Source organism: Sus scrofa, chromosome 1 (assembly GCF_054392235.1).
Source record: "Sus scrofa isolate SSC_HxYL_T2T_F1_AM1 chromosome 1, Sscrofa_HxYL_maternal_Yorkshire_Landrace_v2.0, whole genome shotgun sequence".
In the NCBI taxonomy this organism is placed as follows: Eukaryota; Metazoa; Chordata; class Mammalia; order Artiodactyla; family Suidae; genus Sus; species Sus scrofa.
The window spans coordinates 19,342,898-19,368,150 of NC_139383.1; the positions used below are offsets into that span (position 1 = coordinate 19,342,898).

Sequence of the window (25,253 nt, forward strand, 5' to 3'; positions counted from 1 at the left end):
CTGATTTGAGTTTTGCTGAGAGAGTCTTCCTGGCTTTTCTACTATATCCTTACATGGTCTTTCTTCAGTGCATACTGACAGATAGTGGGAAAAGAAAAAGCTCTCTGGTGGTTTTTCTTACAAGGCCACTAATCCTACTGAATCACAATCTCACTCTTATGACCTTATTCAACCTCAATTAAACCTTTAATCCCTATCTGCAAATACAGTCATATCAGAGGTCACAGCTTCAACAGATGAATTTGGGAACACTCAATTTAGTCCATAGCAGACAGAGTAATACTAAAGTTATCACTCATCTAAAAATCCTCATACAGGAAATTAATGAATACAGAATACACTTATTTCATCAAAAGATAATTTAAATTGAACCACAATGTTATGGAATAAATTATTGGAACTGGCTACTGATAAAAGACTGAAGATGACTTTTGAAAATATGGTGTCACTTGCATTACTTGGTGACAAAAATTTAAGTTCCTGTCGTGGCTCAGCGGTTAATGAAGCCCACTAGTACCCATGAGGATGCAGGTTTCATCCTTGACCTTGCTCAGTGGGTTAAGGATCCGGCATTGCCGTGAACTGTGATGTAGGTTTCTGTGACTGTGGCATAGGCCGGCAGCTACAGCTCCGACTCAACCCCTTGTTTGGGAACCTCCATTTGCCACAGGTGCGCCCTAAAAAGACAAAAAAGACCAAAAAATTGAAAATAAATACCCCCAAACTTGCTGAAATTGCTATAGAAATCTCTTCTATCATTTCCTTCAGTAGACTTCTGTAAGGCTGTTTATTCCATTAGGAATGACCGTATTCCACTATGAAAACAAAATAAACAGTTTATACATGCATAATTCTATGTAAATACCCTTGGTAATCCAATCAAGATTAGATAATTTAATAAGCTCACTTATCACATTAAATTTTATCAGTATTGATATGCATGGTGTTTGTTCAAAGTGTACATATTGGCATTTAACACAGGGAACACTATTTCGCTTACAACTTTTTTCTTTATAACTATAGAACATATAAAAGTTAAAAGTATAACAGTAATTTTATCTACTAATCACCTAGTAACACACTTTCAAGTGAATAATGGATATAATTTTTGTAATTCTGTCTTTTATCCTTTCTTTTGTTTATTTTTATTATATTTACACAAATAAGATTTTATGCCTATTTAAATCTAGTAATACAACTTTAGGCTTGTATTCTTACATGTCTTCCTTTATGCTGTATCTCATTTCTTCGTTATTTAATCTTTATTGTCTTTTGTCAAAGTACAACAGCACTAGACTAGAAATTTTGAAGGAATAGGAAGATCTGTTTTAGAAGATCTCTTTATCTTTCATGCCTTAGAAATGAAGGTAAAGACTATGCTATTACAACAGTTCAAAGAAGGATACTTCAGAAACTCCATCTCGATGCTTATGATAAATGAAGCCATGACTACCAGAAGAGACTTTCTTTTCATTTTGTTGAGAAGGCTGCAAAATTTTAGATCTAAACTGCCATTGTTAGCTCTCTGTTTTAAATCCCTGACTGTTTCATCACCTCTGAACCTTTATTTTTCAGTTCCCTATGCTATTGGAGTGAGAAGCTGCAGTTTCCCAGATAATTGTTAAGAACCACTGCATCCTGAAGAGAGAGGCAAGACACTTGTTAGAAAAAAGAATGCAATATGGAGTCAGAGTGATTCTGATTAGAGCGTAAATTAGATCCTGAGAGTCCTCTGCTTAAAACCCATTGGTGCCTCTTCATCTTATACAAAACCTTTCAGTGACTACCTTAAAACCCCTGCTACCTCTCCTTCTGCTCCAACCACACTGGTACCTTGTGTTCCTCAATGAGCCAGGGATACCCTGGCCTTAGGCTTTTTGCACTGGCTATTTTCTTTGACTGGAATTCTGGACTTCTCTTTATGTGGATATCTGCAGACCTTACTCTTTCATTTCCTTCATGTTTGCTCAAATATCATATTCTCATGGAGATCTTTTCTTATTTAAAGTTGTCTCCTTTCTCTCTATTCTTATTTTCTACCCCCTTTTCCTCCTTAAAATATCACTACCTGACATACCATAAAAACATATTTTCTGGATTTCCTCCATGACACAGTGGTATAAGAATCCGACAGCAGTGGCTCAGGTCACTACAGAGACGCGGGCTCAATCCCCAGCCGGCTGCTGTGGGTTAAAGGATGGGGCATTGCCACAGCTGCAGCATAGGTTGAAGCTATGGCTCAGATTCAATCCCTGGCCCAGGAACTTCTATATGCTGTAGGCATGGTCATAAAATTTAATATATATATATATAATTTTTTTCTATGTTCTTCCAGTAAAATGGATGCTCCATATAGGCAGAGAGGCTCTGTCTTTTATATTCCCTCATATAGCCCCAGAATTTATACTAGTTCTTGGCCCATAGTAGGTGCTTATTATATATTTGTTAGATGAGTCAATGGATAAAAGACTCTGTGAACTAATTTCTCTTCAAGAATTCATCACAAACTCTATGATCAGTGGTATGGTGGAGGTGGCTGGTACAGCTGGCAAGCACTCCTTGTTAACATCTTTTCCCAGATCTGCATTAAGTGACTTCATGTCAGTAGGTTGAAACTGTCCATAATGATCGTGTTTTTTTTTTCCTATGTGTCTATCCAGTTCCTTAAGAAAGTACCACAAACAAGGTGGCTTAAAATAACAGAAATTTATTCTCTTAACGTCCTAGAAGCTAGACGTCTGAAATCGTGGTGTCCTGTGGCTCCTCCCTCCTCTGAGACTCTAGGTAGAACCTTTCTAGCTTCTGAGTTTCTGGTGTGCCCACTGATCCCTGACACTCTTTAGCTTGCAGCCACATCACTCCAATCCCTGCCCCTGTTGTCACAAGGTGTTCTCTTACAGGTATCTCTGCCTCTGTGTCTCCTCTCCACTTATGAGGACATCAGTCATATTGGATTAAAAGCCAGCTCTACTCCAGGATAACTTCATTTTGACTAATTACACTTGGAACAGTTCTATTTCCAAGTAAGGCCCATTCTAGGGTACTGGGGATTAGTATTTAATATATCTTTTTAGAAGACAATGCAACCCATAAAAAATGAGCAATCACAACAAATCAAGACTTTATTGTTCTGCTTTGTTTAATTTTTAAGAGAGGCAGTTATTTACATATTTACCATCATACCACTAACGATAACATGTGGTGATATTTTCCCTGAAATTCAGAATTAGTTGTGATGAGCTGGATTAGCTGTCAGATGAGCTAAAGATTATTTAAGTGATTATTGTTTAGTTCTCAAATATCCATAATAGAAATTAAAACCTATTACTTTTTGAAATAAATATTCTTTCTGAATTTCTTTGTTACATGGTTTATACATTTGGATCATTTTATCTTTTCTTTCTCAAGAAGAGATAATTATAGGTTAATGAGCATCAAAAAAAGATAAAACACCAAAAAAACTGACCAAACTACTTTTAGCCTAACAAATATTATTAATTTTTAAAAAAGAGATTTATAGTTTATACCTGAAATTGTCTGAATTTATAAACAATATTTGCAGCTTTTGCACTACAATTAGACATATACACTTTAGAATGTTTTGGGTTCCTCAGCTTTGCGTTCTTAATGATAAAGACGTTGAGTTGTATCTGGAACTTAGTAAATCATTGCAATAATACAAGAAAATGAATACAAAGATAAAATACATTTACATGGTAATTTTAATTTTATATTTCACGTGATTCATTTAAGGTGTTTTTTAATTCATTGGAAAATATTTAGATCTTTCAACATTAGCTGATTCAAATCTTTTGCATTCTTTCATTTAATAAATATTTACTGATATCTTACTTAGTGCCAGGCACTGCCAGATCCTGAGACTACACAAATGAATAAGACCAGAAATGTCACTACTCTTTAAATTAAATTTAAATTTAAATTCATTGATTGGGAGTTCCTGTCGTGGTGCAGCGGAAATGAATCCGACTAGGAACCATGAGGTTGTGGGTTTGATCCCTGGCCTAGCACAGTGGGTTAAGGATCCAGCGTTGCTGTGAGCTGTGGTGTGGATCGCAGATGCAGCTCAGATCTGGTATTGCTGTGGCTGTGGCACAGGCCGAAAGCTGTAGCTCTGATTGGACTCCTAGCCTGGGAACCTCCACATGCTGCAGGTATGGCCCTAAAAAAGCAAAATAAATAAAAATAAATAAATTAATTAATTCACAGGTTGGACTTCTACTTCCAGCCATGATGGAGTAGCGAGTACCAAAGTTACTCTTCTGTATGAAAAAACTAAAACACTGGACAAAATATATAAAATGATGGCTCTCAAGGCATTTTATGTTGAACGGCGAAGGATAGCGATCTCTGGAGAGTGAGCACCAAGTGAGATGAACACTACAATTGTTTGATCTTACTGCCTGGAGGTTTTTCAAGTCATGGCATAGAAGTAAGATGGGGTGTGGGAAGGAATGAACTCAGGCACAGCCCAGTAGATTTGCTGAGTTGAATGGACAGAGCTGGGAGTCAGGAAACCAAGGTGGCCTGTGTTCACGGGGCAGAGTATACAGAGGGGACAGCTGCCAAAAAAGAAGTCTGTAGTGCTTCTCCCAAAAGTACTCAGCTGAATATTAAGATAGCCCATGCATGCAATGAAATGCCTAAGGCTGGGGAAACAAACAAACAAAATTTGAGGGAATAGTGCCTGGAAGTCACAGAATTAGGAATAGTAACTATTCTCAATAGCTAGAATGGAAAATATCATGTTCCATAAGGAGTTGGCTGGAGTACAAAGAAAGGTCTTGCCTCAGCAGTTGGAGAAATTATCCCTAGACCAAATGCTACTCTGGCCTGTCTAACAAAGTGTAGAAGCAAGATGAAAGAAGAAAAAAAAAACTTAAATTATTCATAAATAACTTCACCTCCTCCAAGAACTAGTTCAAGAATACTTTTATTTTATTTTTTTGGCTGCACCTGCAGCATGCAGAAGTTCCCAGGCCAAGGATGGAACCCTCATCACAGCAGTGACCTGACTAGGTCACCAGGGAAGTCCGAGAATACTTCTAGAAATATAAAATATCCAGTAATCAACAAGGTACAATTTGCAATGTCTGGCATCCAATAAATATTACAAGGCATATAAATTCATATATGGAGTGATGGAGAAAAGAGATACTAAGTGACAAATAACAACAAGAAATTATTACATGGTGATGCACTTTAGGTAGAAGGTTTTTAAAGAGTCATATGATATGAATGAAGAGGAATGTATTTTACACTGGGTGGCCAGAGAAAGCATTGAGAGACCAGAGAAGCATCTCTAAAGACATAACCCTGACCCTGAGACCTGAGCTGTGCAAGGATCAGAAGGAAGAGGACTTTAGGCAGCTGACACAAAGGCTCTGAGGCAGGAGCAAGGAGATGTGACCCAACATTACCCACCTGCCACTAAAGCGTGGCTCAAAATCTTTCCATTTATCAGAACAGAAGATACGTGAATAGATACCTTTCTATTTTTCAGCTGTCTACTGTATATTTGCTATTCTCTAAGATATCTTAAAATTTTAAGTGTTTTCCATTTTTTTGAAAGTCCTTGTTAGAAAATAAAGTTGATACAAAGGTGGTCGCACTTACCTAGGCTGAAAAGTGACCCCTGAGAGCAAAGCTAGAGAAATCACTGAGGCTATCAGAATTTAGAGCAAGTCACAGCTCTTACTTGCACTTCATTTAGCACACACTATTTTCTATGTAACTAGAGCCTTGAAATACATCATTGTTCAAATAATAGAACTATCCCAAATACCTTTCAGAAAAATCTTAAAATCATGTTCTGAGGAAACTTGATATGGCTCCAAAATCATCTTGTGTTATAGCATGCTATTGGTGATGGGATTCTAGAGGACTAGGTCAGAACAGACCCATCTGGAACTTAAATTCTACAAGGCTGGAATGGAGTTTGAAGCCTTAGGGGATTTTGTTTGTTTGTTTGTTTGTTTTTTTAACTTCACTGGAGTTAAACTTTATCCAACAGGTTCTGCCTCTTCACTAAAATTTTCATTACCACTTATTTTTAGTGACCTCTGTTTCTAAAGCAGTCCTGGCTGGAGGGGCATGGGGTATCAGTTTAAAGACTGTGGACTGAAGCAAGAACTATGCACATTTCTGGCACAGAAATAAAGAAGTGTTCCCTGATGGAAGACTATGGATACTCTAACCATGTTTGATTTAATGTCACATGGGAAAGGGGCACATAAGTATACATGGAGGCAGAGAAGTAGGTATCATGAATAATAATGAGAGGTTTATAAAGTGAGAGTAGAGGATGAATGAGTTATGAAGATCTTGAGCTGTTCTCAGTAATCGTTTGTGGATGGGTGGTTTCTTGAGCTTCAGGTTCATTGGAAGACTATAATGCAACTCCCAGAGGAGAGGCCTCAGGCAACAAGAATAATTCTTCAGTGCTACAAGTAAAATAACTTTGTGTCCTCAATACCTATTTGTGGAAGAAAGGAAGAAAGAAGAAAGGGAGAAAGAAGGCCAAGGAAATGAGCCTCTGAAATCCACAGTGGTGGGAAAGTTAGCAGAACACACAGAGAAGGCTAATTTTGCAATGCTGCTTTCTGAGATTCTTGCTGACAACCATGCTGTCAGGATCTCTTACACTTTTTTTTTTTTAAGCTGATTTATTTTTCTTACTTGAACAAAAGGTCAAAGCACACCAATTTGTGGCTTTTCAAAAGCATATCCAACGGTTTAATAACTTCATTAATGAATTCTTTTAACAGACCAATGCAAATTATCATAATCTCTAGTTTCTAGATCCTACCATTTGAAGGAAAAAATTGTTCTTAGCCAACTTTGGATCAATAGCTATATGACTTGTTAGTCTACTCTCATTTTTTAAAACTATGTTGAATTATTTTAGCACTAAAAGCAGATTTTAAAAAATTGTCAAGACTTTTCACAATGTGGTAAACTAAGTTGATACAAATATTCTTCGTGCTGCAATTATCTAGAAATACAGAATAAAATACAACCAAAAAGCAAAAAGTAATTTGCAGGTGCTAGAAATGGAGAGAGGAATAAAGGCTAAACAATTAGCATGAGGTAATGAGCAGCTTATAAATGATGCCCTAGGGAACTGAAAATGGTTTCTAACATTCATTTGGTGATGCGAAAGATTATTTCATGAACTGTGGAAGTCAAAGGGTTGAAGTTGACACACTTAACATAAAGATGGGAGCTAAGCTTTGATGGACTTCAAAATCCCATAAAGAAACTGAAAGTTTTACCCACCAGACCGGGAAGGCTTCAAGTCAGTCCAGGGACTAGAACTGAAAACATGTAAGGTAAAGTCACAGTGCACATGTGTGATATCTGAATTTACATAGCCTGATGGTACAAGAGCCTTAAGCAGACAAATTACCACAAAAATTGGCCTAAGATTACTTATAACCCCTAGAATTCAAATGGAATGTCATTGGAAGTCAATATTTAAAGATCCCTTTGAAATCTAGGGAAATTTGAATCCTCATCAAAAAAATAAACCTACTGAGAACAGCTCATAACACACACACACACACACACACACACACACACACACACACACACCAGGAGTACTAAATTAACATTAAATCCACAAATGGATTAAGCTTTCCTTTTAAAAGACAATTATTCTAAAACTACATTTAAAAACCTAGCTCTATGCCATTTGAAATTCTAAAAACAGTGATATAAAATGGTTCAAAGGAAAGAGATCAAAAATCCTACTCTTAGGAAAATGGCAGAAACATAATTAAATACACTTTAAAAAAATCAACTTCTGGAGTTCCCGTCGTGGCGCAGTGGTTAACGAATCCGACTAGGAACCATGAGGTTGCGGGTTCGGTCCCTGCACTTGCTCAGTGGGTTCACGATCTGGCGTTGCCGTGAGCTGTGGTGTAGGTTGCAGACGCGGCTCGGATCCTGCGTTGCTGTGGCTCTGGTGTAGGCTGGTGGCTACAGCTCCGATTCAACCCCTAGCCTGGGAACCTCCATATGCCGCGGAGCGGCCCAAGAAATAACAACAACAACAACAAAAAAAAAAAAAAAAAAAAAAAAAAAGACAAAAAGACAAAAAAAAATCAACTTCTAAGCAATCCAAATAGGAACAAGGGTTAACATTGACAAGGTACAACAAACATCAAGCAAACAAAATACACAAACAAAATAAGGTGATGGCACTAGTTCCAATATATCAGTAATTACAAATAAATTCATGTCATAGTAATTCTGCTTTCATAGAATCATCTAGGAAGTGTTCTTTCCTCTCCCATTTTCAGAAGAGTTTGAGAAGGATTTGGTACTAATTCTTTCTTGTTTATTTGTTTTGTTTAGTCTTGCTTTTTATTGAAGAATAGTTGATTTACAATTTGCATTAATTTCTGCTGTATAGCAAAGTGATTCAGTTTATACATATATACATAAACATTCCCATATAGGTTATCACAGAATACTGAGTAGATTTTCTTGTGTTATACAGCATGTCCCCCCAACCATGTAGTCCATATACAATAGTGTACATATGCCAATCCCAATCCTCAATACATCACCCCTTCCCATACCACATTTCCCCTTTGGTAACTATAATTTTTTTTATGAAGTCTATGAGTATAATTATGTTTTATAAACAAGTTCATTTGTATCATTTTTTACATTCCACATATAAGTGATGTCATATGATATTTGTCTTTCTCTGCCTGACTTACTCCACTTGGTATGATAATCCCTATGCCCATCCATATTGCTGCAAATGACATTGTTTTATTCTTTTTTTATGGCTGAGTAATATTCCATTGTATATATGTGGCACATCTTCTTTATCCATTTCTCTGTTGATGGACATTTGGGTTGCTACAATAACTAAATAGTGCTGCAAAGAACATTGGGGTGCATGTGTCTTTTTGAATTATGGATTTCTTTGGATAGATGCCCAAGATTGGGATTACTGGATCAAATGGTAGTTCTATTTTTAGTTTTTTGAGGAACTTCCATAATATTTTCCATAGCATTTGTACTAATGTATGTTCCTTCCAACAGTGTAGGAAGGTTTCCTTTTCTCTACACCCTCTCCAGAATTTATTGATTGTAGGCTTTTTGATGATGGCCATTTTTACTCCTGTGAGGTGATACTTCATCATAGTTTTAGCACTAATTCTCTTTTAAAGGATTGGTAGAATTCACAAGTCAGGCCATGCAGTCCTGGACTTACCTTTGTTGGGAAGTTTTGATTATGAATTTAATTTCTACTTATAAGTTTGTTCAGATTTTGTATTTATTTTTGAGTCAAATTTGGTAGTTGTGTTTCTAGTTTTTTCCATGACATCTAGGTTATCTAATTTGTTGGAGATGGCTTACTTTTTGAAAATTTATCAGTCTAATACAACATAATAACATACATAAAGGGAAAATTTATATGATTACCTAAATAGATGTAAAAAATACTACATAAAACTTAATGTCTGTTCAAGATTTAAAACACACAGAGACACATAAACAGAAATGAAATTGAGGAAAATTACTGTAATCGATAAGAGCCATCATGAAAACATACATAAAATCCCATACCTGAATATATACATAAACTACACAAATAAATTTACTTCTAGTCTTACATTCAACTGAAAGATATACAATGTGCCACACCAAAAATGACACAAGAACATTCACAGCATCGTTGTTTCAAAGAGCCAAGAACTACAATCAACCTAAATGCTCATCAAAAGTAAAAGAGATAGATGGTGTTATAGCTGTACAAGTGAATACTAAAGAGCAATAGGAATAAGCAAACTATTGTATGTGCAGTAATACAGATGAATCTCATATATACAATGAATGTTGGGGGGGCTCATAAGTGCTGAGGATATTCAATTTCCTTGCCTTGGCAAAAATTAAATGGGTGTTTCTACTTTGTAAACATTTATTGAGCTGTGCACATTTTAGTGCTCTTATATATACTTGAAATTTTTATATCATACTTGAAATTTTTATTTTAAAAATAAACATAAAATCAGCTCCTAGAATAATAATGAAAACTTTCCTAAATATCAGAAGACCTACACATGTATACTCACATACACACATCCACACTAAAAAAATCAAAGTAAAAAAACACCCATTGGCTGCTGTGGTGCAGTGGGATTGGCGGCATCTTGGGAGTACTGGGATACAGGTTCAATTCCCAGCTCAGCACAGTGGGTTCAGGATCCGGTGTTGCCACAGCTGCAGCTTTGGTCGCAGTTGTGGCTTGGATCTGATCCCTGGCCTGGGAACTCCATATGCCACAAGCAGCCAAACAAGAAAAAAAAAAAGAAAGAAAACACTCATTGAGAGGCTTTAAAAGGTATAAAATTGACAAAACCGTATGACAGAAATTGTCCTAAATATATCTGTCATTTCAATTAAAGGAATATTGGCTTAACTCACTAATTATAATAAAAGTCATGTATTAAATAGGGTTCTAAAGAAAGAATCAGAACTATGTTAGATCAAACAGACCAATCTAAAATATAATTTTTCAAAAAGTTGAAAATAAAAAGATGTGCGAGAGCATACCATATGTAAAGAAATGAGGTAACATAATTTTAATAGTAAAGAAGGAGTAATTTAAAGCAAAAAATCCTGTCTAAAATTCAGCTGACTAGCAACCTTAATTCTATCTGAAACATTAATTATTGTCATGTAATATAATATATTCAGATGCAGGAGATTTAGATGTAGACATATTTAAGGGGCCATTATTTTGTCTATCACAGTCTGTACAGTCTCTGGTACATAAAAATTCACATCAATCCCACATGTAAAATGCTCAGTCCATTCCAACATCTCCAAAAGTCTTTAACAGCATCCATTTAATGGCATCACCTTAAATCTAATATCTCATCTAAATCCCATCAGTTTAAAATTCCTGAGTCTCATCATTTAAATCCTCTAAATCAGATATGAGTAAGACCTGATCCATCCTGAGGCAAAATTTCTCTGCATCTGTGAACCTGTGAAATTAGAAAGTTATCTGCTCCCAAGATACTATAGTTACACATGCATGGGGCACAAGTCATAAGCATTTCCATTTTTAAAAAAGATAGAAAATGGCAGGAAAATCAAATTCAAAATCTAGCTGGGTAAACAAAATAGGTTTCAAGGCCTGGGAATAACCCTCTGTGGTCCAAGGCTCTGCCTTCTTGTCTTAAGGTTCTTCATCCTTAGAAATATTCTTCCTTTTGTGTGAAGTATAGCACATATTGCAGCCAAAAAAGTTAATCTGCCTATTTCCTATCTGTATAATTTTGTGAGAGTAACAGTTTTCTTTCATGTCATACTCTCTTTATCAAAGCTGTCAGTGTTTTATGTTGGTAGAATATACTCAAAAATCTTGTGGATGTCTTACGTACGTCAAGGAAATGCATCCCATTAGACCTGAGGCTCCTTCACATATCTCTTCTACATAATCCCATCTCTATATTGCCTCCTTCAGGTAAGGGGATCCAGGAGCAGAACTTCTAATCTCCTCAGAAAGCCCTCGGTATGACCAGTGTCAGATCTCTTGACCCTTTGGATACATTGTCAGGTCATCCAGCCACACAGATGGCTTTCTCTCCAGAGCACACTTTCTAGAGAGCGAGTTTCCTAATTTTAGCATATTTGACATCTGTACAAGATGACAATTTCTCAAATAATTTATTTCTGCATAACACGTCTTCTCTCAATACACTTCCTTTCTCTCACATTTAATATAAGCAGTCAAAAGAGACCAGGATGTACCTTGAACATTTTGCCTGGGATCTCCTCAGCTAAATACACAAGTTCATAATTTATAAATTTTAATTCCATATACCTGCAAGACATAATTCAACTAAATTCCCTGCCACCATACGCATGAATCCTCTCTTCTCCACTTTTCAATAACATACTCTTCATTTCCACTTGAGCCTTCACCAGCACTGCCTTTGACGTTCTTATTTCTACCAACGGTTCATGATGGCTTAGGTATTCTCGAAGACAGACAATAGGTGTTTTCTCTGTCAGGCTTCCCTCACATTCTTCTGAGCATTCACTAACAGAATCATTAACACCCATATTTCTACCAAGAGTCTATTCAAGGAAATCTAGTCTTAAAATTCTTCCAGTCTGCTCATCTCCCAATTCCAAGTTCATTCCACATTTTTACATATTTGTTATATCAGCACTCAATTCCAGGTGCTAAACTCTATATTAGTTTCCAATTGCTGCTGTAACAAATCACCACAAACTTGGTGGGTTAAGACAACACACATTTATTACCACCAGCTTTGGTGGTCAGAATTCCAAAATGGGTCTCCCTGGGCTAAAACCAAGATGTTAACAGAGCTGTATTCCTTCTGAAGGCAATAGGAGAGAATCTGTTTCCTTTTCCAGATTCTCCAGGCTATCTGCATGCCTTGGCTTAGAGCATGCTTCCATTTTCAAAGCCAGAAATCACATCCATCTGACTTCTTATTCTATTATCAGACCCCCTTCCCTAACTCCCTTGCTTCCCTATTTCTTTTATAAGGACTCTTAATTAACCCACCCAGATAACCCAGGGTAACACACCTATCTTAGGATCCTCAATTAACAATATCTGGAAAGTCCCTTTTGAAATATAACGTAATGTACTCACAGGTTCCAGGGTTAGGATACGGACGTATTTATTTATTTATTTATTTATTTATTTATTTATTTATTTAATAATACTTATTATTATGCCTACCACAGAAAATGAGTGAGAGGAGGTTATTGTCAACGTGGGTCTTAAAGCGAGAGTATGAGTCATCTAGTTAGACAACCTGGGGAGAGGCATACATATCAGAAGGAGAGAATAATATAGATAAATAAGCTGAGCAAAGGGAAACCATGCCTGGGGCGGGTAAGGTCCTAAGAGAGGCTATGTAGAGCTGAGAGGCCAAAATTATATTGTAAACCCAGGCTGGGACATCATTATCAGAAGTGTAGCACAGTAGGCTAGGAAGCTCACACATTATGCCAGGTGCAGTGGGAGACTGAGTATCTAGAAGAACAAGAGCAACATAATAAAATCTGTTTTAGAGAGAGTACATAATAAAATCTATTTTAGGTGGCAGTACAGAAGATAGAGAAATCAGAATATCGAAGCCTACACAAAGTCATAACTCGTTTGATTTACGAGTTGAGCTAGTTTGATATGATTTTGTATGTGTACTTTAAGACTATCTTAAGTGTGTCAAATAATTTTATGCCAAAATGGCTAAATAAAGTAACAAAAAGTAGATTAATCCAAGGGTGTTTCACTGGACTGGTTTCATACATGCTCCAGCCAAAATTCCAGGAAGAGTCTTCAAACCTTTATTATTACAGAAAACACCTCTTTTCATTAAAAAGGAACTGCTCTTGGCCAACAGCCGGTGGCTTCATGCCAAAATTGAAGCAATAATCTAGATTATCTGAGTAAAATTTTTCCTCAAAATTTCTGGCTTTGTGTTTTTTTTTCTTATGGGTCAAATTATTGGATTGTCTATCCACATTAATCAACTATAAAGAATAATTTTCACCTCACCATCTGACTGTTAATAAACAGTAAAATATTTGACATTTATTACACTTCCCCCAGAGGGATAATATGTTGCCGTTTAAAATTATTTTCGTTCTTTACTATTTCTCAGAATTCTATACAACAGCTGTCAGGCTTTTTTTCAGGAGTAGCACATTCTACCAAGATATTTTTCTTTTCCTTTCTTTTCTTTATTTATTTTTTCTTTCTGTAACTAGCAGAGGCCATCAATGTCAGTTGAGTTTGGTTTTTAAAGTCTGATTTTCAAGTCCCTTCCAGCAAAAATCTTGTTAACAACTGAGCTTTGCAACCTTTCTGCTCCTTCTTTATATCTAAACATGCAGTCCTTTCAGTCACCACATTGAAAACTTAACTGAAACCTGACACATTGCAAAATCTAAGAATTCATTCTTACAAATATTCCAGATATTCATTAAGAACTTGAAGGTACTGTATTAATAAAATAGGAGCACTTTGATTTAGTTTATACATAAAATCCTAAAAAGTTATTAGTGAATTAAGTTTCTAAAAAAATAAGCAAGATGCTAAGTTGAGATAACATGCTATTTAAATGTAAAGCTCTTTTGAAGCAAAGTGCTCATTTAGCAAATTTTAATTAATTAATTTGGTTACTTATTAATTTATTTGTTATAGCCACACCTGAAGCACATGGAAGTTCCTGGGCTAAGGGTCGAATCAGAACTGCAGCTGCCAGGCTACACCACAGCCAGAGCAACACAGGATCTGAGCTGCATATGTGACCTAAGCTGCAGCTTGTGGCAACACCAAATCCTTAACCCACTGAGTGAGGCCAAGGATCAGACCTGCATCCTCACAGACACTATTGCAGGTTCCTAACTCACTAAGCCACAACGGGAACTCTGTTTTGGCAAATTTTAAAAAGTGTGTTTTCATTTAGCTCTTTTCTGTTTGGTCCTTTTTATATATTGAGTTTTCTTAAATGACAACTTTTGGAAATTTGGAAGAAATTGTGAAATCTTGGTTGTTATATATTCAGATGACAATGACTTTTAAAAATAAATAGAATATATAGAATTTTTAGCATCTAAAGTAATTTCCAGCTGCTTCTACAGCATATGGAAGATGGAAGTTCTTGGGCCAGGGATCAAATTCAAACCACAGCTGCAACCTACACCGAATCCTTAACCAAATGCATTGGCCAGGGTTGGAACTGGCATCACCACAGACAAGCCAGATCATTAACCCACTGTACCACAGAGGGAACTCCTCAATTCAATATTTTTACAAGAAACTTCATGATGAATATATTGTTGATTTGGTTGTGATTGCAAAGATAAAGCTATTACAATCTATAACTATACAAAGGAATATAACTTAGTTTAGACGTCTTAAATTTGTTATAGGACCAAAGTTTGGATAAGAGATAAATTTCAACTCAATAAATTTCTATAGGCTGGAATTTTCTAACTATTGATATTAGTCAACATACATTTAAAAATATTGAATACACATCATATTTTCCAGGTATAATTTTATTCTTCTATGTGCCATTGAATAAAATGGATATTTATAGGCTCATGCTCTCAAATTCTAACAGAGAAGCCAGCATGGAATAAAGAAACAGCATTTTATGATTGAATTCTTAAACAATGTAAGGTGGTAATGGGAATAACATCTAATGCAATTAAAGAAGGTCATCACAGATAAGCATTGTGCAAAGAGATGAGGACAGCAGAGGATGCAAGGCCCAGGTTAATAGTCATTTCTAAGTGCAAAATGAATCTGTTGAAGAGTTTTATAGAAGAGAGTAAAGGATTTGATTTACATTGTAGAAAAAAAAAACGCTCTAGCTTGCTAGGGATATGGAAAGAAAAGTTTGAGAGACAGAATCAGAGAAATTAGAGGCTACTGAATCAGTATGGACGACATATTATGGTGACTGGGACTCAGTTTCTGATGTGCAGAAAGGTAGATACAGAGGAAAGTGTAGAAAGACATCCAGGAGCTATTTGGAATTACACTTAGAAATACCTGGGTGATGAACTAGTTGTGAAGGATGAAGGGGGTCGGGGAGCAACAGGTGGATATGAACGGTCATGGGGAAAGTCAAGAAAAGAGAAGTCAAGAGTTTGGCTTGGGATGTGTTAAGTTTGAGATAGTGATGTATTGGTTATTCCCTAGAAATGCAACATTTCTCTATCAGATGATATTCAAAAATTGAATAGATGTTTGTCTAGATGACATGAAAGTATCCTTCATCTTTAAAATGCTATGATTTTATGGAAAGTAGAAAAGAAAGTGATCTGAACAGAATGCCATGGATTAAATTTGTTTTCATTAGGTGAAATGCTCAAAACCAGGATTTGTTCATTTTATATCTTATTTGCTCCCACCAACTTATCCACCACCAAATAAAAAGTGGACTGGCTGAAACTAAACTTTCCAATATATAAATAATTTAAAATTCACACCACTTAATTTTCAAAGTCCCTCTCTGCATTATTGCTGTAATGAAGTGTGCATTATTTCTTTAGCATCCAGGACAAAGAACATTCAGTTATGTGCAGGTGCTCTCTTTAATGCATGAGTTTGTAGATTAAAAAGATGCTTGTACCCATTAAAGAAAATAATGGCTTTGGAGAACATTTTTCTTTCTTTATTTTTTAAAAAACTTTAAATATGCTGTTGCCCATCTTTATTAGTAAACTGGTGCATTCACATTATTACTACATTTCCTGGTCAGCTATAAAGGGGAAATTAGATATGTGACTGTCAGTTTTCTCATGACATCCCCACCTCACTGTGATGCCCAGCACATCTCCTGTGTGCTAATCTTTGAGGTTCTGCTGCCATCCCTATTCAAAAGGACAGAAGCCCAAGCAGGAAGTCCACAAAGATTCAATGTGAGGGGACACACTCAGAACATCTGCACTCAGCAAACTTAAATTGCCCAAACTGCTGCATTTAAAATCAATTTTGAGCTATTTGGAATTTTTGAAGGCAACAGTACTAAGAAGCCAGATGTTTCTGTATCATATGTGAGTAATACATGATGTGAGTAATATATGAGTCATAGGCCTGAAATACTCCAAGGTTGCATTGTGGTTAAGTGTGTGGATCCTGGAACCATGTTGTTTGAGTGGAGTTTCATCTATGCCACTGCCTACTTTTATGACTTTGGACAAATTATTTAAGGGATTGGTGTCTTAATTTTCTTATCTATACAATAGGATGGGTATCTCTATCTCATATCTTTGCAGAGTCCTAGATGAATGATGAGCTTTTGAAACTATGCCTGTCATAGCAAATGTTCAATAAGTATGCCTTATTATAATTTTATCCCAGCCGTTTTCTAAGGATGCATGATTTAATCCAGGAGATAAAAACCACAGGCCAACCCAAAGCTCTTCTATAACATGCTAAACTGATTTTAAATTACAAGGCACATACGGCTAATGAGGACAAAATTTGCTCCTTTTCTTGCATAAGTATACTGTAAAATTCCCCCTCTGTGCCTTTCTAGCTCACAGGCCTAGGAGATTTTTCCTAAATAATTCCTATATACACCAATTGCATACAACCAAAGGTCACATGTACATTTAAATTTCCTAACTCAGGAGTTCAAATGCTTTGGGATGTGTATCTGGCTGATTTTTACATTCTGGTAGGTATATGGGTTATCCGTGAATTATAACAAATCACCCTAAAAATCTTTAAACACGCAAACCTTAAGCTGCAACCATTTCTTCTCATTCACAAACATATTGTCAGGTGGGAAGGGTTGAGGTGATTTAGGCTGGACTCTGCTGGGATGCTCTGCTTTAAGCTGGCCTTGCTGCTCAGGTCTGCTCCTTATGTATGCATCCTGTATATGGGCTGAGGGTAAGGGAGTAGTGGCTATTTCTGAAAGCTCTCCTTGTGGTAATGGTGGGAGGACAAGAGGACAAACTAAGCTGTTAAAGGAACTGTGAATCTCTTTTTTTGTTAGGTTTGCTAAAGTTTCACTGACCTAAGCAAGTAATGTGGCTGATACCAAGTCAAGAGACAGAATACACACCCTTTTCTGGAGCAACGAGGGAGGTAAGTGAATATGTCCCTCAATTATCTATCACACAAGGTTATGCTACTGGTAATGCTATCATCATTCTTGTCAATATTTGGATTATGATGAAATTAGCTTAGTTCACTCATATTACCCTAGTCATAAAAGAGGCTGAGAATTTAGTTTATAATGAAATTAGCAATCACAAAGGAAGACAGAGATATCATAAGCTAAAGAATATAGGAAAATAGTACCCATCAGAAATTAATTCTTCTGAAGTTTTGTTGTTTTTATTGCATTTGGAAAAAAAATCAGCACTATTTAGAAATATTAGCTAACGAAATATCTGTAGTCAAAGAAAGTAGCTTTTTCAGTATAAAGTTCTTTTCCAAAAGCAAGAAAAGTTGAGTAGGCTGTTATAAAAAATAAAACACATAAAAATGTAAAGGAAGTAATGGGTAAAAATTAAGAGAAAAGAGATACAATCCATTACACAGAAAATGTTCATGTCTTCAAGAAAGAAAAATTATATAATCCAGGGCCCATGAATGCCTGTATATATCAAGGGACATAACTATTAAACCCAGTAAGGCTGGCAAAGAAACACAGTCAATGTTGTGGTGTGATGCTTCTTTAACCTGACAAATAAAGAAAGGGAAAAGTTCCTGAGACCATGTTAGCCAACTAGAAACACTCAGGTTTCAAAAAGAGTGACAATTATGAGAACAAGTTATGAAAGACTAGTAATCATCCTGTGTTAAGTTCTCACTGTAAACAATAATAAAACCGGACAAATATATGTAGCAACTGTTTTCAAGCAGAGGAGAAAACGTAGCTCAGGGCTATGATCACTGAGACAGGGAACCACACAAGATAATCTCCACATGAACTTCAGCTTTCTGCCAGGGAGCATTATGCAAATCACTGCACTGGGAAGTAGAGCCCAAACAGAAACCTGAAGTCTTTGGGTGGGAGTGGTGGAAGAAATAAAATTCAGAGTTCAGAGTAGCAGGCGCTGGTAGACTTTGCAAGGCAGAGTAACATATGTGAGGGAGATGCATTGAGAAGGAGCTCCACAAATCTGCAAAAGAATCCTCTTAAGATACCATGCAATCCCTACCAAAATTACACTGGTATTTTTCATAGAAATTTTAAAAAAATCCTAAAAATTGCATGAGAACACAAAGGACATAAGATTGCTAAAGAAATCTTCATAAAGAAGAATAAAGCTGAAGGCATTGCACTTTTTGATTCCAAACTACATTTTAAAGTTATACCAATCAAAACAGTATGGTATGGTATAAAACTAGACTCATATACCGCTGGAACAGAATTTGAGAGCCCAGCTATAAATCCATGCATATATTGTCAACTAATCTTTTCCAAAGGTACCAAGAACACAGAATGTGGAAAGAATAGTCTCTTCGATAAAATAGAGTTATGAAAACTGAATGTCTACATGGAAAAGTATGAAACTGGACCTTTAACTTATACCACTCACAAAAGTTAATTCCAAACAAGTTAAAGACTTAAATATAACATCTGAAACTGTAAAACTCCAGATAAGGATATAGGGAAAATCTCCTTGATATTTATTTTGGCACTGAATTTTTGGATATGACACCAAAGCATAGGTAACAAAAGCAAAAATAAAAAAGAGGGATTACATAAACTAAAAAGTTCCCAAAGGGATTTTTGATAAATAGAATTAAGTAGTTTTTTGAGAGAATTTCTCACCAACAGATCTCAGTCACAAATAATGTTAAATGAAGTTATACAAAGAAACAAAGAGTTCCAGAGATGGAAAATTATATGGGAATATGTATAAGGATTTCCCCCATCTTTTATATCATTAAGAATCAATGGACTATTAAGAGGAAAATAGCAATTACATATTGGTAAAGTCATAACATATGTAGGAGTTGATTATTTCACAAAAATATCTAAAGAATGGGCCATGGGAAAGTAGAAGGGTATTGTTTTAAGAGTATACAAGAAGTAATGTAAAAATAAATTAAAGTAGACTGTAACAAATTAAAGGTGCATTTTTTTTTTTTTTTGGCTGTGCCTGCAGCATGCATAAATTTCCAGGCCAAGGATCAAACCCATATCACAGAAGTAACAACACCAAATCCTTAACCACTGGACTACCAGGAAACTCAACAAAGGTGCTTATTTTAATCCCTAGAAGAATCACTTTAAAATAGGCAGAGCAAAAAGTCAACAGAGGATATAAAATGGAATATAAATTTTTTTTTCATTCAAAAGAAGGAAGAATTTTTAAGTGGTGCTGGGAAAACTGGACAGCCACGTGGAAAATAATGAAATTAGAACACTCCCTAACACCACACACACAAATAAACTCAAAATGGATTCAAGACCTAGGTATAAGCCCAGACACTATAAAACTCTTAGAGGAAAACATAGGCCAAACACTCTCTGACATAAACGACAGCAACATCTGCTCAGATAATCCACCTCTTAGAGGAATGACAATAAAAACAAAAATAAACAAATGGGACCTAATCAAACTTAAGTTTTTGCACAGCAAAGGAAACCCTAAACAAAACAAAAAGACAACCCACAGAATGGGAGAAAATATTTGTGAATGAATCAACTGACAAGGGATTCATCTCCAAATTTATAAACACCTTCTGTAGCTCCATACTGAAAAAAACAAACAACCCCATCAAAAAATGGGCAGAAGATCTAAACAGACAATTCTTCAAAGAAGACATACAGATGGCCAAAAAACACATGAAAAGATGTTCAACATCACTAATTATTAGAGAAATGCAAATCAAAACCACTAGGAGATACCACCTTACACCAGCCAGAATGGCCATCATCAAAAAGTCTACAAACAATTAAATGCTGGAGAGGGTGTGGAGAAAAAGGAACCCTATTATACTGCTAGTGGGATTGTAAATTGGTGAAACCACTTTGGAAAACAATAGGGAGATTCCGCAGAAAACTAAAAATAGAACTACCATTTGATCCAGCAATCCCACTCCTGGGCATCTATCCAGAGAAAACCATGACTCCAATGTTCATTGCAGCACTCTTTTCAATAGCCAAGACATGGAAACAACCTAAATGTCCATTGACAGAGGAGTGGATCAAGAGGATGTGGTACGTATACACAATGGAATATTACTCAGCCATTAAAAGGAACGAAATACTGGTATTTTTAGCAACATGGATGGACCTAGAAATTATCATGCTAAGTAAAATCAGCCATATAATGAGACACTAATATCAAATGCTTTCACTGACATGTGGAATCTGAAAAAAAAGACATACTGAACTTTGCAGAACAGATACTGACTAACAGACTTTGAAAAACTTATGGTCTGGAGACAGTTTGGGGGGCGGGGGGATGTGCTGGGGTTGTGGGATGGAAAACTTATAAAACTGGATTGTGATGATCACTGTACAACTACAAACGTAATAAATTCATTGCATAATAAAAAAATTAAAAAACAAAAGGAAGAATTTTAAAATGGGTAAAATGGTAAGTTTTATGTTATGTATATTCTACTAAATTTTTTAAAAATTAAAATTTGGGGGGCAGAGCAAGATGGCAGAGGAGTAAGAGGTCACGCACACCTTCCCCCACAAACACATGAGAAAATACATCTACATGAAAAACCTGCTCGCACAAAACATCAACTGAATGCTGGCCAAAGAACTTAAACCTCTAAAAAGCGCAAGAAACTCTTGACAACTGGGTAGAACAAAAAAAGAGAGAGAGAGAGAGAGAAAAGGAATCAGTATGGGACTAGCATTCCCAAGAGGGAGCCGTGAAGGAGAAAAGGAACCCATCTCCTGGGAAGCCACCTAACTGATGAAAGATAGGCTGAGTTGGCAGGACCTCAAAGTCGCAGAAAAATGCAGCAGCTGGACTGAGAACAGCAGAGTGAGATCCTCAAAGACCATCTGAACCACTGTGGGGTCCAGACCATCTTGCCTGGACCCCACAGCCTGTGATGCTCAGGCCAGGGCTGGGTGCTGGGTGCTGAGACTCAGGCTCCGGAGGTCAGTCCCGGGGAGAGGACTGGGGCTGGCATGAGGGGCTAAGGAGCAGTGCACCACGGACTAAGGAGGGGAACACCATGGCAGAGGGAACATGGGAGAAGGTCTGGACCCACAGGAGAGGCAAGGTGCCATTGTTGGGGAGGGGAGAGGAGGGGTGGCTGCCATAGGAAACTCCCTGCTCCAGAGCATGCACATGCCTGCAGGTGTAGAGGGCAGGGCGGCTCTGTGGAGGCTTAGGGCGGTGAGAAGCCTCTTGCTCATTTAGGGGAGATTAGGTGCTTCTTGTACAGGCTACCAGTGGCCAGGCACCTATTGTGTGGGCTAAGGGCATCAGGGGGCTAAGTGCGATGTGGTGCCTCTTGCACGATCTACAGGTGGCAGGGACAGACTGCAGTGGTTATCTCAGAGGCCAGAGGGAGGTGTGGCTTGCCATCACTGGGTCCTGTGAGTGGGCTCCACCAGCGACCCCAGTCACCTCAGGGGTTGCCAAAAAAGAAAAAAAGAGGGCATTGCAACCAAGCAGCATATACTGTGGCTCTCCCTCCCAGGGGAACGCACCCACCCCACAACCGCCACTGCCAAATGCTCTGGGTGACACCCAGACACTTGGTCACTGTCCCTTCCCAAGACCCTACAACTAGGAGCAACGGGTGCAGCACCTCCTTCATGGGCTAAATGGGACAGGGTGCTTCTTGCGTGGTCTGCAGGCGGCAGAGGCAAACTGCTGCAGTTATCCCAGAGGTGGGCGTGGCCCACTTCCAATGGAGATATCTTTGCAAAAATCACTTGCAGCCCCATTCGCCTAAAGGGGACCACAGAGGAGGGCATTGTGACTGAACAACACCTGTTGGTGCTCTCGCACCCCTGGGGAACATACCCACCCTGCTGCTGCCACTGCCAAATGTTCTGCGGTACCCATATGTCTGATCTCTGTCACTTCCCAGTGCTCTCTGTTACTAGAAGCACCCTTTATAACACCTCATATGTGGGCTAAGTGAGACAGGTTGCTTCATGCATGGTCTACAGGTGGCAGGGGCAAACCACCACAGATATCACTGACTCTAGAGATGGTCATGGCCTGCTCCCAATAGGGATCCCTGAACAGGCACCATCTGTGGCTCCAATCACCTCAGAGGAGGGCACTGCAATCAAACACAAGCTGTTGTTGCTCTCACTCCCCTGGGAACTCACGCACCCTGCTGTTGCAACCACCAAATGCTCTGGTCACCTTGAAGATCTGCCTAGAGCTTATCACCACTTTCCAAAGCCCTTAAACTAGGAGTAGCCTGTGGCACCTTCCTGCAGGTCCTTGCTGCTATTGAGAGCCCCAAAACTAGGCACTGACTGCTGGCCCTACCCATTGCCTCCTTCTCCTTGAAAACACACTGAGCATCCTGTAACACTAGCCTGCTCTGAAGAAAGAGACAGCAAATATTCAAACTCCCACACCAAAAATAAATAGTAACTCCCCCCAAAAATACAAAGGAGTATTCTTGCATAGAAGTAGCCTTACAAGACTACAGTTTGGCTTCCCCAAACTCAAAGAAAAAGAAAAACACAAGCAAGATGAAGAAGTACAGAAACCATTCCCAGTTAAAGGAACAGGAGATTTCGCATAAAGCAGTCAACAAGGAAACAGACCTCTGCAGTCTGTCAGACATTGAGTTCAAAAGGGAGATAGTGAAAATACTGAAGGAATTAAGAGAGGGTATGAACAGTAATGCAGATTCCTTTAGAAAGGAACTAGGAAATATGAAAAGGAGCCAAGAAAAACTAGAAAATTCATTTGCAGAGATACAAACTGAGCTTAAGGCAATAAAGAGCAGAATGAATAATGCAAAGGAACGAATTATTGACAAGGAAGGTAAAATAATGGAAATCACCCAATCAGGGCAGCAGACAGAAAACCAAATGAAAAAACATGAAAGCAATATATGAGACCTATGGGATAATATAAAGTGGGCCAATCTATGCATAATAGGAATTCCAGAAGGAAAAGAAAAAGAAAAGGGGGAGTTCCCGTGGTGGCGCAGTGGTTAACGAATCCGACTAGGAACCATGAGGTTGCGGGTTCGGTCCCTGCCCTTGCTCAGTGGGTTAACGATCCGGCGTTGCCGTGAGCTGTGGTGTAGGTTGCAGACGCGGCTCGGATCCTGCGTTGCTGTGGCTCTGGCGTAGGCCGGTGGCTACAGCTCCGATTCAACCCCTAGCCTGGGAACCTCCATATGCCGCGGGAGCGGCCCAAGAAATAGCAAAAAGACAAAAAAAAAAAAAAAAAAAAAAAAAAAAAAAAGAAAAAGAAAAGGGGATTGAAAATATATTTGAAGAAATTATGGCTGAAAACTTTCCAAATCTAAAGCATACTGATATCAAGATACAGGGAGCACGGAGGGCCCCAAACAAGCTGAACTCAAACAGGGCCACACCAAGACATATTATAATAAAAATGGCAAGAGATAAAGATAAAGAGAGGATTCCAGGAGTTCCTGTCATGACTCAGTGGTTAACGAATCTGACTAGGAACCATGAGGTTGTGGGTTCGATCCCTGGCCTTGCTCAGTGGGTTAAGGATCCAGTGTTGCCATGAGCTGTGGTGTAGGTCGTAGATGTAGCTTGGATCTCGCGTTGCTGTGGCTCTGGCATAGGCCAGTGGCTACATCTCTGATTCGACCCCTAGCCTGGGAACCTCCATATGCCATGGGAGCGGCCCTTAAAAGGCAAAAAGACCAAAAAAAAAAAAAAAAAAAAAAAAAAAAAAAGAGGATTCTAAAGGCAGCATGAGAAAAGCAAAGCATTAATTATAAGGGAACCCCCATAAGGCTATCAGCTGATTTCTCTACAGAAATACTACAGGCCAGAAGGGAGTGGCAAGATATATGTAAAGCGCTGAAAGGAAAAGATTTGCAACCTAGAATACTCTATCTAGCAAGAATATCATTTAAATTAGAAGGGGAAATAAAGAATTTCTCCAAGAAACAAAAGCTAAAAGAGTACAGCAATACTAAATTCATTCTAAAAGAAATACTGAAAGGACTTCTCTAAATTGAAAAAAGAGAGATAGAGAAAAAAGAGAAAAAGAAGAATTAGGATGGAGAAACCACAATTGGAAAGCAATCACTTAAATAAGCCAGCATACGGATCTAAACATGAATATGTTAAAAAAAAAAAGACATCAAAATCAAACAATGTGGGGAAGGAAAGTAAGAAAACATAGACCTTTTTTTATTTTAATGATGTGTCTGAGCCTATATGACTATCAGGCAAAAGCAAGCAGATATAGGAAGTGTTAACATGCTTGAAAACAGGGCAATCACAAATCAAATCCAAACATTACATTCACAAAAACTGAAAAGAAAAGTACTCAAGCATAAAATAAATGGAAACCATCCAGCCCAAAAAAGAAAAGAAGAGAAACATAGAATCAATTGGAAAACAAGATTTAAAATGGCAATAAATACGTATCTATCAATAATCACCTTATATGTCAATGGACTAAATGCTCCAATCAAAAGACACAGAGTGGCAGATTGGATAAAAATGCAAAAACCTTCAATCTGCTGCCTACAAGAAATTCACTTAGAGCAAAGGACACATATAGATTGAAAGTGA

General features: G+C 37.5%; 1 protein-coding gene and 1 long non-coding RNA gene across 5 annotated transcripts in view; both read right to left on the reverse strand.

The window, feature by feature from the left end:
* GRM1 (glutamate metabotropic receptor 1) overlaps nucleotides 1–25,253 on the reverse strand; it is a 390,429-nt gene that overhangs the window by 132,775 nt on the left and 232,401 nt on the right. The window lies entirely within an intron of this gene.
* LOC146405957 (uncharacterized) lies at nucleotides 6,664–13,592 on the reverse strand. Its single transcript, XR_014831440.1, has 2 exons — nucleotides 8,129–13,592; nucleotides 6,664–7,822 (listed from the first exon to the last, which is right to left on the reverse strand). It is a non-coding gene; the product is annotated as an uncharacterized LOC146405957 (long non-coding RNA).